This window comes from Lissotriton helveticus, chromosome 9 (assembly GCF_964261635.1).
Source record: "Lissotriton helveticus chromosome 9, aLisHel1.1, whole genome shotgun sequence".
Lineage (NCBI taxonomy): Eukaryota > Metazoa > Chordata > Amphibia > Caudata > Salamandridae > Lissotriton > Lissotriton helveticus.
Window position 1 is genome coordinate 620,859,503 of NC_136070.1, and position 19,467 is coordinate 620,878,969.

Below are 19,467 nucleotides of genomic sequence, written 5' to 3' on the forward strand. Positions count from 1 at the left end.
TAGAGGATCTCTAGGGTCATCCCTTTGTTGGGCACACTTTGAGATTATCTTTCTAGAAAGAAAAGATTTCCATTCTGTTGGTTTGTTATTTGTCAACAAAAGCTTTTTTAATTGATTATTGTCATGTTTAGTTATTTTTTCTTCATCTTTTCACCTCTTGGCATATTCGAAATACAGGCAATGTCATTCAACAATATCATATCCAATGCATTTCGGGCATTATGAGGTCATGCCCTTCATCAGGGAAATGGACACTGTGAAAACGAAAATAAGGTAACATTTACTAATTTCAAAAAACATAAGCGAGTTACATCTCCATTATAAAGGTGCAACACAAAATAGTGCATACAAGTCAAACATGCAGTGTGATCATGTGAAGTTGGTGTACGGGCAAGGGGTTTTGTATGCGTGCAAGGGTAAAAAAACGCGGTTACTTACATGCCTTTCTTCATGTAAGTGTCGAATCTAAAAGAATAGGGAGGGTGCTTGTTAGGTTATGGCATGAAGATAAAACAATTGCGGAGCGTGTTCTCGCGAGTCAGAGAGACCGCGTCTATTTCTCATCAAAACTAACCTGGTGCAAGTGTAAATCCAGTTTACTGTTCGTTGTTCGTCTCGCCGTAGCGGTTCAACATAGCGACGGCTGCCAATGGGTCAGTCCGCGCTTTCCTTATTTTGAAAAACAAGGCGGTCATGTGGGGTATCACGTGCTGCTGGCCAGTGAAAAAAGACTATCGCGTGTAACTCTCAGGTCGGGCAATTGTTTGTCCAATTTGTGCCAATCGAGTTTGGCATACCTCGGGGAAAAATCGTTGCCGTGATGTTTATAATGCATAGTCAAAAGGAAAAATAAAAACTGATAAAAAATATAAAAAATGAAAAACTATCGAGTAAACGTTCATAGGAGCCCCGAACTTATGGGGTCCTGGTTCCAAGGTCGACATATTAAGTATTTGTGCTAAAGGGGATGGCTGGGAATGGTGATATCGAAAGGGGTATGTGTGTACATGTGTCAGATGTAATGGAACTTACAACAGTATACACAAGCAGCAATCTGCAGAGCAAATGTTTTAAAGGTAACACGCAAATTCGATTCGTTCATTAAGGCCCATTGGTTTCTGGGTAAACAATTTATAAATCCAGTAATTCTCTCTTCTGAGTAGAAATTTTGTATTGTCTCTGCCTTCTATTTTTTGGACAATCTCAAGAATAGTGTATTTGATTTGGGAAGCATTGTGTTGCGCTTCTACAAAATGTGCTGATAGCGCTGATTTAGTGTTCTTCAAACGGATGTTAGATTTGTGCTCAATTAAGCGTGTCTTGATGCGTCGCTCCGTTTTGCCCACGTACATTTTCCCACATGGGCATCTGATTCCATATATCAGGTTGGACGATTCACAGGTACCATTTACTTTTAATTTGATGGGGTAACCCTGTGTGGGATGACATATTTCGTTGCCTCTGATAATGCTGTTACAGCTACCACAATTATAACACGGTTTAGTTCCAGAGTATGTGGTGATGTTCGGAAGTTTATTCCGGAGGATTTCCCCCAAATTCTTAGCTCTAGTAAATGCGAAGATAGGTGTGGAGCTGAAAGATTGTTTAAAGTCCGGTTCCATGTTCAGGATTGACCAATGTTTCAGAATGGATTGTTTGTATTTTTTGCTTGCAGTCGAGTATTTAGAGACAGCTACAATCCGTGTTTGCTCAGATTTTTCTTTCGGAGTTAGAAGTTTGGATCTGTCCATATTCTCAATTCTGTTTCTGCTTTCTTCCACTAGAGTTGGTGGGTATCCTCTCGAGGTAAATTTTTTGGTCATTTGTTCAAGTCTGATTTTCAGTGTTTGTTCGTCCGAACTGATTCGTTTGACCCTGGCCATTTGTGAGAATGGTAAATTCTTGATTAGGTTTGGCTCATGGAAACTTGTGTATAGGAGCATGTTGTTTCTGTCGGTTGGTTTTGTGTATAGATCTGTTTTGAATCCTTCCGGGGAAATTGTGATATTGACATCTAGAAAATTAACCTCAGTGTCCGATATGTCCCATGTTAATTGAATCCTTTCGTCGATGTCATTGAATACCTTCAATTGAGTGTTTAGAGCTTCCTTGGTGTTGGTCCAAATGAGAAAGACCTGATCCTTCTGATCATACAAGAACTGTCCACAATCTTGGAGGAACTGAGCACTGAGATTGAAGAAACCTCAACAGAACTTTCTAAAATGATGTCGGAAGACGAATTAAAGACGACTTTAGAGGACATCAAAAGTCAAATAGACCGCCACACAAAAGAGATTAATGAAAGAAAAATTCGTAAATTCAAAAGGGACACTTTGGACTACCGCCTAGGGGAAGTTTACACATGGGCAGACATCTATGCACAGAAACGAAGAAATAAGCCGTATAACTCGAATACAGATACATCATCGACGGAGAGTGACACCACACAAAAACCACGTAGACCACCACCAAGTCGAACCACTCAAGAAAAAACGACCATGGAAGAACCCACCACAAGCAAGCCCAGTGAACCGAATCCTTTTTTAGAACAGGGCCAAGCCCAAAAAGGAGACCCAGGAGAAGTATCAGAAAGGGACAAAGAAAGAGACCCACCGACAACACGAAGCACATCGGCCAACATCAAGGAGAAAGAGAAAACGAAGAAAAAGAACCAACCTCAGAGCAATTAGTGATTAACATCAGTGGCAAAAATTTCAATCCACACGAATTACAAATACTACAAAGGGGGATGTCCTTTGTTCCCACCACCAGCACAGATAACCTGGAACTAGAGGTGAGCTTATTCAAATTCATGAGGAAACTTAGGTTGAGACACTTTTTCGATAATGTAGTACCTGAACGACCACATACTGAACAAGACCAACTATTAGGCTTACGACCTCAAAGCTCTTTTCAAGCTCCCACGAGCCATAAAACATTAGATTTATTTGAAAATCTAGTACGACAAGACTTACAGAAGTTGAAACATACTAAACCCAAACAAAGAAATATAACACAGAAAGACTTGGATACATTACACAGAATGGCTAACGACGACAGCATAATTTTCACCAAAGCTGACAAAGGGGGAGCCATCGTTATTATGAACACAGAGATGTACAATTCAAAAGTTATGGAACATATTTCAGACACCCAAACTTATATAATTCTGAATCAAAACCCGACGTTGGAATATTCAATAACACTCAAAAACATCATTGATGAAGCTTACAGAAAAGGCATAATCACGGACAGAACAAAACAGTTCTTAACAACATTGAACCCTAAAAGTCCAACATTAAGGATGGTTCCCAAAATCCACAAAAACACCTATGATCCTCCGATGCGACCAATAGTATCTACTATAGGTAGCCTCCATGAACCCATTGGCCAACTCATTGATAAATACCTGCAAAAATCAGTACAATCCATGCAAACGTATATCAAGGATACTACGCAATTTTTACACAAATTGCAAAGAATACCAGTGAATGAAACGGACAAACTAATCTTATGCACAGCTGATGTACGTAGCTTGTATACGAGCATACCTCATGATATGGGCATAGAGGCCTTGGAGAATGCCCTCTTGAACTCTGATCTTGACATAGATCTTCAAACATTTCTCATGGAATTGATGCAATTCATTCTCTACCATAGCTACTTCAAAGTTGATCAAACGTGGTACCAGCAGTTAACGGGCATGGCAATGGGCAATTCGGCGGCACCCGTATATGCAAATATATTCATGCAATGGTATGAACAACAACATATTTTGTCTAAACCCGAATGGACAGATAATCTCAAAATGATAGTAAGGTACATAGATGACCTCTTTCTCATTTGGACCAACACCAAGGAAGCTCTAAACACTCAATTGAAGGTATTCAATGACATCGACGAAAGGATTCAATTAACATGGGACATATCGGACACTGAGGTTAATTTTCTAGATGTCAATATCACAATTTCCCCGGAAGGATTCAAAACAGATCTATACACAAAACCAACCGACAGAAACAACATGCTCCTATACACAAGTTTCCATGAGCCAAACCTAATCAAGAATTTACCATTCTCACAAATGGCCAGGGTCAAACGAATCAGTTCGGACGAACAAACACTGAAAATCAGACTTGAACAAATGACCAAAAAATTTACCTCGAGAGGATACCCACCAACTCTAGTGGAAGAAAGCAGAAACAGAATTGAGAATATGGACAGATCCAAACTTCTAACTCCGAAAGAAAAATCTGAGCAAACACGGATTGTAGCTGTCTCTAAATACTCGACTGCAAGCAAAAAATACAAACAATCCATTCTGAAACATTGGTCAATCCTGAACATGGAACCGGACTTTAAACAATCTTTCAGCTCCACACCTATCTTCGCATTTACTAGAGCTAAGAATTTGGGGGAAATCCTCCGGAATAAACTTCCGAACATCACCACATACTCTGGAACTAAACCGTGTTATAATTGTGGTAGCTGTAACAGCATTATCAGAGGCAACGAAATATGTCATCCCACACAGGGTTACCCCATCAAATTAAAAGTAAATGGTACCTGTGAATCGTCCAACCTGATATATGGAATCAGATGCCCATGTGGGAAAATGTACGTGGGCAAAACGGAGCGACGCATCAAGACACGCTTAATTGAGCACAAATCTAACATCCGTTTGAAGAACACTAAATCAGCGCTATCAGCACATTTTGTAGAAGCGCAACACAATGCTTCCCAAATCAAATACACTATTCTTGAGATTGTCCAAAAAATAGAAGGCAGAGACAATACAAAATTTCTACTCAGAAGAGAGAATTACTGGATTTATAAATTGTTTACCCAGAAACCAATGGGCCTTAATGAACGAATCGAATTTGCGTGTTACCTTTAAAACATTTGCTCTGCAGATTGCTGCTTGTGTATACTGTTGTAAGTTCCATTACATCTGACACATGTACACACATACCCCTTTCGATATCACCATTCCCAGCCATCCCCTTTAGCACAAATAATTAATATGTCGACCTTGGAACCAGGACCCCATAAGTTCGGGGCTCCTATGAACGTTTACTCGATAGTTTTTCATTTTTTATATTTTTTATCAGTTTTTATTTTTCCTTTTGACTATGCATTATAAACATCACGGCAACGATTTTTCCCCGAGGTATGCCAAACTCGATTGGCACAAATTGGACAAACAATTGCCCGACCTGAGAGTTACACGCGATAGTCTTTTTTCACTGGCCAGCAGCACGTGATACCCCACATGACCGCCTTGTTTTTCAAAATAAGGAAAGCGCGGACTGACCCATTGGCAGCCGTCGCTATGTTGAACCGCTACGGCGAGACGAACAACGAACAGTAAACTGGATTTACACTTGCACCAGGTTAGTTTTGATGAGAAATAGACGCGGTCTCTCTGACTCGCGAGAACACGCTCCGCAATTGTTTTATCTTCATGCCATAACCTAACAAGCACCCTCCCTATTCTTTTAGATTCGACACTTACATGAAGAAAGGCATGTAAGTAACCGCGTTTTTTTACCCTTGCACGCATACAAAACCCCTTGCCCGTACACCAACTTCACATGATCACACTGCATGTTTGACTTGTATGCACTATTTTGTGTTGCACCTTTATAATGGAGATGTAACTCGCTTATGTTTTTTGAAATTAGTAAATGTTACCTTATTTTCGTTTTCACAGTGTCCATTTCCCTGATGAAGGGCATGACCTCATAATGCCCGAAATGCATTGGATATGATATTGTTGAATGACATTGCCTGTATTTCGAATATGCCAAGAGGTGAAAAGATGAAGAAAAAATAACTAAACATGACAATAATCAATTAAAAAAGCTTTTGTTGACAAATAACAAACCAACAGAATGGAAATCTTTTCTTTCTAGAAAGATAATCTCAAAGTGTGCCCAACAAAGGGATGACCCTAGAGATCCTCTAGGTTCACATTATAGCGATCATCATACAACTCACATTCTTCAAGGCTCTCCACAGACTCACCACCCTCATGGCGTGCGGCCCGGGCCCTATCTCTCTCACTGCGCTCAAGATCCCACTGACCCTTTTGCCATAGGATCAGGCTGCTTCTAAGTTCTGACTGAGTATCTGACTCATCCACCCCTATGTCTCTCTCTTCACAGAATCTGACCAACTCCAACATATTGTATCTAAACAGATCACAGAAATCAAAAGTATGCTCCATTTTGGCGGACGTTCTCAAGAAGAGTTTGACACAGGGAACCTGGGGGTCTGAGCTTACACAGGAGTACACAATTACAAAAATCAGCAAGATTCCTATCTCAGAGAACTTGCACTCCACTGTCCAGTGTAACACAACACTCATTCACACACAACCCTCCCCTCGGACCGGTAAGGCAGTTTCTACCACCCCTGATTTTCTCAACCTGACCACAAGTGACACAGGTACCAAACTCTGGGAGCAGGGCGGGGAACAGGGTACTGGACAAAATACAAAATGACACCTTTCAGGAGAAGCAAAACTGAACTTCCCTAAAAAACAATAATCCCCAAAATGTGGTTATCTAAAATTGCAGAGTTTTGTAGTGTGGCCTGTCGCCACTGTGGTACAGCGCAAACGCAAGTCCAATCCGCACCGCTAGCCACCAATGTTAGAAACGGGACCCCCGGCCGGCCACGGCTCACGCCAAGTCAGTCAGGGATCACCATTTCTAAGTCAGGGCAAGGGACTCACACACCAAGATAACCCCTGCTCACCCTCTAGGTAACGTGACGCGAGCAGCAAGGCTAATCTCAGAGGCGATGTCTAAAGCGTTTGCGCGCGCACCCCAGCGACAACACCCTAGGCCCACCACAAAGGAAACTCCACACAAGGTTATATAAAAATAGCCTTTGTATTATAGTAAAAACACATTAGATAACACACACACTTTACAATGTGCCAACAGGCACGGGCAATATTTACAAGGGATTATGTACAAGACAGGGCCACCTGGATCACTGTCAGGGGTATGCACTTTTTAGGAATAATACTTGTAGGTATAACACTTAGCACATAAACATATAATGACTGTAACACAGAAAATAGTTAATGTAGCATACAACCAGTAACTACTGGTAAAGGGTAAATACCTCCTACGCCACCCTAAATACTGTAGGGAAATCACGCAGGGAACTAAGACCTTATCATCAGGACCTATGGAAGGAAAACCTATACCCTAAGCAAGTCACATTTAGCAAAGGGAAGGAAACCTAAAATAATCACCTAAGCAAGTCACATTTAGCAAAGGCAATAAAACATCAACATTCCTCTAAGCAGGTCACTTTTAGCAAAGGGAAATAAACCATAAAGAATCACCTAAGCAGGTCACTTTTAGCAAAGGTAATAACATAAACAATCCTCTAAGCAGGTCACTTTTAGCAAAGGGGAATAAAACATAAAGAATCACCTAAGCAGGTCACTTTTAGCAAAGGTAATAACAAACATTCCTCTAAGCAGGTCACTTTTAGCAAAGGTAATAACAAACAATTGCACATGAAACATTAAAACACATTCAGAGGTGCAGGTAGAACATTTGCGCAGGAATCACATAAGCAGTAACTCATAAATTGCGCAGGGTGCATGTAGCACACACTAGAATTGTCCCCCAGGCCAACTGGCCTCGCAAGGGCTGAAATGCCCTGAGTCTCAATGTCAGGGGTATGCTGCGCAGGCAGCACAGGACACAAGCCTAAACGTAGCAACTGTCCACTAAGTGCTGGACAGTTGTAAATAGGGCTGGGCAACGTTGGAGCCTCGTGGGCTCAAAACCCAATGGGGCGAAAACAGTGTGGGAGCCACGGGGCTCTGACGAACTGCCTGTGTCCCCCCAAGAGCACTGCTGGGCTCTAAAACAAATAAAAGGGCACCTCGAGCCTCTCTGGGCTCGTAAAGCTAAATGGCACACGGAGCCTCTCGGGGCTCTAAAGAACAATGGGGCCCAAGAGCCTTTCAGGGCTCGAAATACACGACTTGCCCCCAGGAGCCTCGGGGCTCCGACTACAGAAATGCGGGCGTCGTTGGAGTCCTTCATGGACTCGGAATACACTTGGGCACGTTGGAGCGGCCCGCTGCCTTTCGGGGCCGCTCTGTCATCTAGGACGCCGGGAGCCTCTTGGGGCACAAAGAAACCACTATTCCCCCGGAGCCCTTGGGGGCTTCAATCACCGCAGTGCCTCTCGCAGGCACCGAAGCACACAGGGAGCTTCCTCCCCCCTTTCGGCACTCACCGGCTGCTTGGGGCTGAGGACGGCTCCTCTCGCGCTGCTCCTCTCTGGGTGGCGCTGCAGGGACCGCGGGCGGGGCTCCCCTTCACTCGGGAGCCTCGCAGAGACGCTGAAGGCCGCTTCCTGCGTCTCCCGCCTGACTTCGTCTCGCTGCCCTCCGCCTGACTTCCGCTGGGGCCGCCAATGGCAGCGCGGCCATGGGGGTCAGGAGGCGGGACTTCCCGGTCGCTGTAGACAGCGGCCCGGCAACAGTTTTCACGGCTCCGGGGCTTGCGGCGGTGATCACGGGGCAATGCCGGGTGGGCACCGGCTCGTAAATATCAAAACACCACGGGGCAATGCCGGGTAGGCACCGGCCTTTAAATTAAATATAAAGCGAGGTAGGCACTCGCTCGGCCGCAAAATCGGGCAAACGCCGGGTGGGCACCGGCTGGACAACTAGAGCGCTCCAAAGCGCTCTAAAGGCAAAATCAAGCGCTAGAACAATTACAGCGCTCCCAAGCGCTGGAGGGCAGAAGCAAAGCGCTATTGAGCGCTATAAGGCAAATACAAAGCGCTTCCAGGCGCTCTGGCAAAGTACAGCTCCAGCAAGGGTCTGGAGGCAGGCAGGGGGGCAAGGCAGGGCCAGAGCCAGCACACTGGGTCTCCAGGCAGGGAGACAAGCCAAGTGGCGGTCCTCCTGGCCCCAGCAGCAGCAACAGCCCCCTCTGGCAAGGATCCAAAAGTAGAACGAATTGTAAGGGGACACAGCCCCTTCTTATACTGTGAAATCCTTTGTTTCAGGGTGCAGGGTGGGGGAAACCAGTTGCAGCTGGCTTGGGAGTACCCTTGATGGCCCAACCACCCCTTTCATTCACTGGGGAGACTTGGGTCGTTAGACAAACCACAGGGGGGCGGAGCCAGCATTGTGTGGGGAAAACCCCAGCCCATCCAGGACCCAGGTGCACTCCTCCCACACATCACTCATGCTGATCTCACACTCACCACCGGGCAGACCCATCCAGACTTCCTGGAGCCTGGCATGCCAGCCAGCTCCAGCCAATCACGCTCCAGTATCCTCACTGCACACATACATCAATGTCCAGAAGTGGCACTTCCCTTCTAGACACACACAAGCCGCACATACCATTGCACAGCATTCATTCTCACGAGTTCATACATACCAAACTCGAGCCTGCACTCCCCACACATCAGGAACTACCAGGGACACACACATTCCCCATGCATTCCTATGGGAGGGCAGGCCAGCCATACTACACGCACGCACTTTCACTCTGGGACACAGGGAAAAAGTGCGCAGAGACCCAAAAATCACTACACAGGGTCAAAAATAAAAGCAAAAAGATTAGGGGTGAACCTGCCCTAAGGCCCAAGTCCAACAGTAATTTATCTCCAAGTTGATCTTGTGTAAAGGAGGATATAACCATAACTAGGACTATATAAGAAAAAATATATGGTCCGAGGACCTATTTATGTAGAACATTGACTATTAGAAAGGAGGAGACTTAATCTAATAAGACACATACATCTATACTAGGGTCCTGTTTCTCCCCCAGTTATGCGTGTTTACACGTTGGCTGGTGGGAGGAACAGGTCCTGACTACTGAACACAAAACATGGGTAGATGAGAATATATGTTGTTATCTAAGATATATTGATGACATTTTTGTCCTATGGCAGGGGAGTGAGGAACAAGCACTCAAGTTTGTACAGGATATAAATTAAAATTCTCTCAATTTGCATTTCACTTCCCATATAAACAAAATGCGTATGGAGTTTTTGGATGTGGAAATCTACATTAAAAATGCAACTATTGAATCTACATTACACAGAAAATCCACCGCCGGAAATGCAATGCTTCATGCAACAAGTATGCATCCGAAGCACTTAATATCTAGCATTCCGTATGGAGAGATTTTAAGATTAAAAAGAATTTGTAGGTCCTCTGATGACTTTCACTTTTGCCTTAATGAAATGGTTATACGATTCAAGGCACGAGGGTATACCGATAAAGTTTTACAACAAGCCATTGAGAAAGCCAACTCTAGATCTAGAGAAAGCCTTTTAAAATCAACTAATCCTGTAGTCACTTTGGCAGAAGCACAGGACGGAATAGTCGAGTCTATCACTACTAATGAATGTCCACGCTTGATAACTACTTTTAGCAGTGAAGAGAGAAAATTGAAAGCCATTATAAAGAAAAATTGGCCTATTGTATTGACTCCTACAATCACATTTAGACGAGCCAGAAATATGGGCACTGTCTTGGACAAGGCAGCTCCTGAAATGAAACAAAACATATCCTGGCTCCAACCTATCAATGGATTCCGTAAATGCACTAGTTGCAGAGCTTGTAGGTTTGGTCTTAATGTGACTCATTACTCCACTCCATTTTGTACACGAGAAATACCCATCAGAGGTAGTTTTAATTGTAAGACTGAATTTGCCGTGTACGTTTTGACATGCACCTGTGGCTTGAACTACGTTGGTAGCACTAAGCTACAGATGCATCTCAGAATATTACAACATCTAAGGGCTATCCTACATAGTGACCCGGCTTATCCTGTGGTCCGACATTTTAAAAGCACACATACTAATGACGTGGCCTGCTTAAAATACTATGTGGTAGGTGCCAATCCAAAGTTGAGGAGAGGGGGAAATTGAGAACGATCTTTAAGACAATTAGAAACTAAAATGATTCTGGAATTTGATAGTAAGTGACCCAATGGATTAAATAATACGGAAGAAATGCATAATTTTCTTTAGTATTGTTGGCTTTATTCATTTCTTATTATATTTATTCTCAGACTTTATTAATTAGATGATTTATTGTCTGGGAATAATAACTTAATATATAGGATCCCTAATATTAAGCAAAATATTATTGACTGTAAATAATTCTAAAAATTAAATTGTGTGAAAATACTTAATATCGTGCCATTTTGTGATACTGTATTTATATCTGTCTATATTTATTTATCATTTTAGTATTTATCTTCTTGTATATATTTATATCTATTTATAATACTTTTGTACACTATTTATACTGTTATGATGAATTTTAGAAGAAAGTTATTTGTATGATTTTCACTAATTTTATCTCGGGGATCTGGGATATTATTATTGTTATAAATATTGGTACGCTTCTTGAATCATTCAGTTTGCACTTATAATATGCTTCCTCTTTGCCATTTTTGTATCATCATCATAACATATAATCAAGGTGAATTATTGATAGAGTATTGAAAATTTTGAATATGCAGAGTATAAAAGGAGAAATAGTAATGTACCTAAGAATGTGTTGTGGTTTTTAAAAAAAATGTATTTATACAGATAGAGTTGATCCGTACAACAGACCCTTTTTAGAAGTTAAAACTAAAGGATTTGTAAATAGTGAATGAATATTCTATAAATACTCATGAATAATATTTGTTTCTAAGACAAAAAAGTGGATTAATAGAAATTATTCTGAAAGAAAACATGAAACAAATAACAACAACAAAAAACCGACATGTATGTTTTCACTTTCTATGATCATGTGATTGATGATGTAATGGATAAGGGTGTGTTTCACTAAAGCATATAAAAAAGTGACACATTTTATTGGCAATTACAGTGTGAACAAGGGCTTCTAAGCCCGAAACGCCTAGCTGTTCCTTGTTGTGGTGAAATAAAATATCGTACCTGAGCCTGGTGGTCCGTCTCCTTCATCGCTGGCGTTGCTTTGTAGCTTGCTGGAGGCTGTGTGGAGTCTTCTTCGTTTATATACTAAAACATCTGTAATTCAAAAAGTGTTGAGAGAATTTGACCATATGACATGCTGAGAATTAAACAATAAGCTTAAACATTTTGCTTCAAATATAGAAGAGGAAATATGGTTTTAAAATCTTATGGTGCACAACTTGAAATAGCATATCATAAATATTTCTCATTAATAAGCCTTAAATATAACACAATATTTCCGATCATAGGTTAACTCTGAATAATATAGGCGTAGATACAATTATAAATATAAATACGTTCTAATATATAATAATAACAATGAATAAATAAACAATGTAAGTAATACTGATCTGTCAAAGTGTAGAAGATATGTTTCTTTAAAGCATAAGAACCATATACTAGTCAGCCTCTGATGTGAGGGACTTGAAAATAGTTATGAAAAGGATACTAGCTATAACTATTTCTGTAATAAAAAGTAGATATCGTCAAGGCCTACTCTCCATCTGAAGCATATTTTAAGGGAGAGCGAGATTTATCTCTATGCTGGTCTTGTGTGAAGGTAGATACTGTCTGTAAGGCAGAGGCTTTGTCTTCATGGGTACGGATTGTTCGTTCTATGTCTACTATCTGACAGTTGTTGAGAATATTTAGAACCTTGGGAAGACTGGTCTATAGGAGTAAGTTGTATGGCCATATCCTAAATTTTCATGCCATCCAGGAAGTTTTGCAAATCTTCAGGGTTATAAAAATCTATTGAGCCGCCATTTTTGGTGATGCGGAAATGAGCTGGGTCAAACAAGCCATATTTGATGTCCATTTTCCGCAGTTGAAGTCTCATAGATAGGAATGCCTTTCTTCTTTCATTAGTTTCTCTTGAGATGTCAGCTGCCATGCGGATTTCATGACCCTCCTATATGTATGAACCTTGTGTGTCCACCACCATTAATAGTTGTCTCACCTGTTCATATCTCAAGAAGCAAGCAATGAGGGGTCTTAGGCGAGAATCTGAGTCTTTACGTGGAGGGCCAATACAATGTGCACGTTGAATTTCAAGCAATAGATCAAAGGTAATACCAACCCATTTGGGAAGAACATTACATAAGAATCCTCTAGTATTCCGTGCAAAAAATTATGGGACCCCCTCTCAAGGGAATTCTTTTTGAGGGCAGAGAGAAGAGGGGAAAACAACAAACTACTATTAAATTGCTCCCTCATGACCTATATATTCTTTCCTATGATTCAAATATGAATTCAAACATGGGCTCTACAAAAAACAAAATTCTAAAACCTGTACACCTTACTTTTTAGTTTGACTTTATTTTATTTTACTATTTTTCATTAATACTCTTATTTTATCATCATTGTTTTCAACTTATAACCTTTTCAAAAATACATATTTACAATATGCTCAACAGTCTACAATACAAGATTGTTTTTCCATATTACAATATATTCACTCTCAGGTAGAGAACTAACACAAACATACCAATTACTCATGCATTCACATCTCTTATACTACATCCATATCCCATTCACAACTATATATATCTGTACAAGTTAACACGCTTAGTTGGTTTCAGTCTCTGTAACCCTCTTCAGGGCTACTGCTTATAGCAGGATTTTAAATGGACTTGGTCAACGCATTTCAGTAGCATACAGAAAAGGTAGGAGCCACCTTCATCAGGACCCGCCAGATATCAAACCACTGGTTCTCTACACCCTGGGATTTCCTGGAAAAATATATTAAAAATATATAAATTAACCGCCCATGATCTAACAATTCAATGACACCAATTGGACCAATTGTCCAACATTTTTAAGTGTTCCTGATACGTGATTTAATACAACAGTGTCACCTTATCCCAAAAAACAGTGTATACACTGAAAAGATGTGTCCCAATGATAGTGAATTTTCCGCAATTATCTCACACCTACTTACTAAGGGTAAAATGAAAAACTGAATTCCCTTGTTTATCATATTAATACACTTCCACCGCATTTATATACACTATACAAGCACTTAATCCTCCATAATTGCACAAGGCAATACAGCAATTCTATATCATCATAGATTTATATCACCAACATAGACCACTCTATCATCCCCTGCAATGGTCCATAAATAGGTACTTACTGAGAAGAAATGTCCACTACTGAGGTATATAAGGTACCCAGAACAATACAACTTGCAGGAGAAAGCCCATTTCCTATCAAGGAAGAAAGGGGGAAGGCCATGATATATCATTAAATACAAATATCCTCTCAATTCTCTGTCACACGCAGGCCCCTACTTAACCCAATCATCTTACCGAAGAGCACAGTTGTTTGTACTGCTGATTAGTTTGGAAGAAAGTCACTATCGGCCTGCTGTCAATCAAGTGAACCTGCATAAGAAAAGATAAATCAGATTTTGACCCAAGTTGGAAAATACCCTTATTGCTACTGCCTCAGAAAACTAAAACAAAGTACCTTTCCTGTGTACTTTAAACATTTTCAAAATGTTGACTTCCTCTCTTTAGTTTAGACGGCCGTCATCGTTTCAACACAAAGTCAAATCAAAGCATAGTCATTCCGTATGTCCGCAAAGCAGCTGTTAAAAGGAGAACAACGTTTGCTAACCATCGCACACTTCAAAGTTGGGCTTACTAGAAAAAGTATTATTCACCATACCCGTTTACAAAATGCGACAAATTATGTGCTTCTATTTACCACTTGCGCTACTCTAAAAGATCCCAAAATCTCCACTGTTTCAAGTATCAGCTACATACTTGAATAATCTTCCCAGCAAATACCAGGTGCGATAACACAGCCACTCCCCTGACTCACATTAAAAGGAGACTGTACTGTACTCTATATTGGCCGACAAAGGAAAAATTACTCCTACATGCAGTCTCGACAGCATATTATCCCACCTTTTACAATTAGCGTATACGTCCCCAAAAATCGCTCAAACAATAATACGGTCTCCTCCACAGAAGGTCGGTAAATTCAAACTCAGCCATTTATACCCAACGAGTCTTTATAAAAAACGCGTACCAAAATCGCAATCACACTCACCTGGTGAGTTCTAGACACTAACATCGGACTCACCAAACGCGACATGGAGGATGCCATCTTGGTTGGGGTAGTAGCTCTCAAAGCGTCAAAAGGTCTAGTCGGCGTGTGCGTCGTAGATCATGAACCGCCGAAAAAAGGTTGCGCCATGTTAAACACGGGTAGAACGTTTATTCCACCCAGTAAACAATATCGAAATGCAACTGGGTCGGTATTTAACAATACAAACCTTTGTCAGAGTACTTCATCCAAAGATGCAGACAAAGACTATTAAAAAGTTCATTCAAATTCACCGTTATTGTCCCCATTAAAGATGTTAATTCACTTCCTGATATTTGTAGTACAAGAATCCACGTTGCTCACCATGAATCCTATATCTGTAACAGTACACCAGTAATCTAAGCCAAAGCCCACAATATGTCGGGCTATCATCGATCTTTTCCAATCCAGTTTATTAGTAAAATAGACAGCTGCCTAAAGAACCAAGTCACAATACCCTAATCCCTACTACAAAACTCTAAATGCTACAATCTGAAAATAGCAAATTCTGACTTCATCAACGGACAGCCTTCACAATTCTGTGCGGACCAAGATCAATACCGGAAGTAGACAGCCACCTACTCCAATCATTCCAATAGAACTATATGTGCTAGATGGAAAATACCACTTTCAACATACGTATTTACTACACAAATCTCTCTCCAAAATACAGCCACCAAACCCTGTTATCCCTGGCCACAATGAGACTTCGTCATTGCTATTACTGATATGCATTAATCAAATCTCATTTCCATTATCAGCACCTGAGTTTTACCACGGTTTTGTGATGTTCCACTTAATCTCTTCGATCAGCCCATGTTTTATGCTGTCCAGAGTGAAAATCCAGAAGGTTTCCCTTCTTTTACGAATTATCTCCATGGGTGTTCCTACCTGACCTTTAACTTCCAAAATACACCACCTGATATCCCCTTCAGCCTGACTTTTTCAAGAAAGTTTTGGGCAAGCGGAGCTATGGTCTTACTAGTGCGCATCGCCGATTTATGCTCACTATATCTTACTCTAAATTCATGCGAGGTCTCACATATATAAGCTAATTTGCACGGACAGGTCAGCATGTAAATAATGTTCGGACTCCTACAATTCGTGAGATCTTTTAACTTAACGATAACTCCTTGATACACAATGGAGTCCGTAACCATAGCAGTGTCACAGGCATGACAGGATCCACATTTGTGGTTACCCATCACAATCGGAAGACCTGTTATGGTAGTATGACGCATGTTGTTCTGTGTGCAAGGTCTAGTATGTACCAGGATGTCGCATAAATTGCGATTTCTGCGGTAGGCCACCAGTGGTTGTTCTAACTGGGTTTCGTCGTTGTTGGTATTCAAAAATTTCCAATTCTTCTGGATAATGTTTTTTATCTTGAAATTAAAAGAAGAATGATTAATGACACAAACGACCTGAGTTCTTAGAGGTACAATGTGTTCCCTCCAATAGGGCATCACAGTTGTAATACTTAGCCCTTTTGTATGCATGTCGAACTAATCTATTGGGGTAGCCCCTGCCTAGCAATCTTTTCTGAGAGCATCCCCATGTCTATGGAATTCAGGTATGTTGGTACAATTTCTCCTCACCCGTAAGAACTCACCAAACTGGATTGAGTCCTTCTGAATGGTAGGATGGTAACGTTGATACTGTAAGATGGTATGTTTTGTTGTTGGTTTTCTGAACAAACTAACCTCCAGGATATTATTAGACCCAGAGATCAGGATGTCTAGAATCTCTACATGATGGGAGCTACTTTTAGCTGTAAAATTCAAATTGCTGTCGCTTGCATTCAACTATAAGATATACTCATTGAAAGAGTCTCTATCTTCTTTCCAAATAAAGAAAATGTCATCAATGAAGTGTCTCCATGTTCTGACACTGTCAAAAAATGGAGCTGCTTCATTGAAGACATTCTTGATTTCCAATTCTCCCATGTAGGTGTTCGTAATACTGGGAGCACAGGAAGCTCCCAAGCTGGTGCCTTTTACTGTTTGATGCAGCGATCCATTGAATTCGAAAAAGTTATTCATAAGACCTATTTCAAAGGCATTCAAGCACAAAGCCATCAGGTCTATTTCCAGGGGATCTCTGCAAAAGAGAAGCTACCGCCTGTAACGCCTGACATTGAGGAATGTTAGAATATAACGCCTCAATGTCAAGCGTTACTAATATTTCCATGATAGGATTAAACGGCATCCCCTCAAGTTTACTGATGATATTTCCAGTATCACGAATGTAAGAAGCATATGTCTGTGTTAGAGGACACAGATAAGAATCAATGTATTTAGAGAGTGGCTCGGTACTCGAGCCAATGGTCAATATAATAGGACGCATAGGTGGATCTAATACATCTTTGTGCGTCTTAAGAAGACCATATAATGCTGGGGTTTTAGGACAAGATTTATTGAGGAAATTAAATTCCTCCTGGCAAATATCGCCACGCTTTAGTGCTCTGCCCCTCATTTCCTGGATGGTACTTCTCAACTTACATAATTCTCTAGGGTGAGATTTTTTATAGTGTTGAGGAACAACCAGCATTTTGGAAATCTTGTAATCATAGTCGATTTTGTTCATAACGACTATACCGCCACCCTTATCACAGGGCTTTATAATCATATCTTTGTTTAGCTTAATATTTTGCAATGCCATATTCTCTGTGGGTGATAGGTTGCTCCGCATCGAAGGGAGATGTTTGATAACCCGGGCAATCTCTTTGATCACATTCTGTTCAAAGACGTTCACTTCTGGTCCCACCATCTCTAAAGTTGGTGTAAATTGAGATGGGGCTTACATTTCGACTGGTTCTCATCCTCACATTCCATTGGTCGATCCTGAAAAAAAAGAATTTTGTCTCACTTTTCTGAAAAAGGAGAACAGGTCCTCTAGCAACTTGAACAAATTAGGCTGTGTGCTAGGGACAAATGACAGACCCCGACTAAGGGGCCTATTAGGATGGCGGACGGACCTGCGTCCGTCCGCCACCCCAGAGGAGGAGGGACCGTCCGCAGGGGCAGCGGCGGTCCCTCTGTGCCAATTAGGATGTGACCGCCACCCTGGCGGTCACATCCTGTATTCTTAACATTGCGGCAGGTGCTGCTTGAAGCAGCACACGCCGCAATGTTAAAAAAGATGCATGTTTACCTTTGCATGCACGAAGCTGCAGGCACCGCGTGGTGCCTGCCGCTTCCTGCACGCAAAGGCCATGTGCACCCCCCACCCCCCCTTCACCCCTGGGGGCCCGCAACGGGCCCCCGAAGACAACACCATATGCCTTTCCACGGCTGAAATGCCGCCGTGGAAAGGCATATGACCGCAGCTATCCTAATATGGCTGGCGGTGTCTGATAGATACCGCCAGCCATGTTAGTGCTTTTCCGCTGCGGTTGGAAGGTGACCGCGGCGGAAAAGCGGTAGACGGAAAAAAGATCCCCCAGCCATCCTAATCTGGCGGGGGGTCTTTTTCCAGTCCGCAGCGGATAATCTGTATCCTCCGGGCCGGCGGTGGATTCCGCCGGCCCGGAGGATGCGGATTATCAGCAATCATAATCGGCCCCTAAGAACAGAACGTTCTTCTAGGTCTAGATTTACAGGCAACAGGTTAAAAATGGGCAACTCATCTGCTCTTTTCTGGTCCCCTACCTTAGACGATTCTATCGCCAATACTGTTGGTTCCGGGTTTTCAAGTATGGCTGCTGATGTTGAGGGGCCATCTGTTGTGGTTCCCCTCTGTCTGGTACCCATCTCTTGTTCCTCCCTCAATATTGCCCACTCCATAAAAAAGGAGATTGGCCACGAAATGGTTGCTGTCCCATCTGTCTACCCCTGTAGGGACGAGTATCATACTGTGCCTCCCCCATGTCCTGAGCAATGTCATTATCAGAGTTGGATGAATACGTATCGGAGAAGTTAATAATTTTCCTACAATAGTTATTTGTGTTTCCCTGACGGTCCTGATTGTAACTCTAGTCCTGATCGTAAATAGAGCTAAGATATGGATAGGCCTTCTCTTGGGTATACCACCTAGTGTCCTTCCTTAACTTGTCAGTTTTTGTTATTATTTAGGTAAATCTCAAAGTCCTTCATGTCTGTATTGATTCTTTCTTATCTAGCCTTGGCTTCCTCCAAAGCCGTGGAGGTATTCAATTTGTCCTCCAGTGATGTAATTTCCTGGTTCAGTACCTCCATCATCTCTCTAGCTGTTTCTATTATAAGAATCATCCAGTCCCTGGAGCAGGAGTTAGCAATAAGTGACCACCGCTCCAGGAACTTACGGACTTCCACAAATAGTGCCGGTATATTACTTACCCTAAGGCCAGATGGTATAACCCCTGCTCGCAAATATTCAAGCATATAATGTGCATGCGATTCC

The 19,467-nt window shown here is 41.8% G+C and overlaps 1 protein-coding gene and 1 long non-coding RNA gene across 6 annotated transcripts in view; one reads left to right on the forward strand and one right to left on the reverse strand.

The window, feature by feature from the left end:
• Positions 1–19,467, reverse strand: part of LOC144781698 (uncharacterized) — a 572,082-nt gene that overhangs the window by 551,058 nt on the left and 1,557 nt on the right. For all 5 annotated transcript variants that reach the window (XR_013601052.1, XR_013601051.1, XR_013601049.1 and 2 more), the window contains exon 2: positions 11,956–12,048. This is a non-coding gene — a long non-coding RNA (uncharacterized LOC144781698). The remainder of the gene's footprint in view (positions 1–11,955; positions 12,049–19,467) is intronic.
• LOC144781695 (cytochrome P450 2F2-like) overlaps positions 1–19,467 on the forward strand; it is a 599,280-nt gene that overhangs the window by 19,752 nt on the left and 560,061 nt on the right. The gene's annotated exons all lie outside the window — the stretch shown is intronic.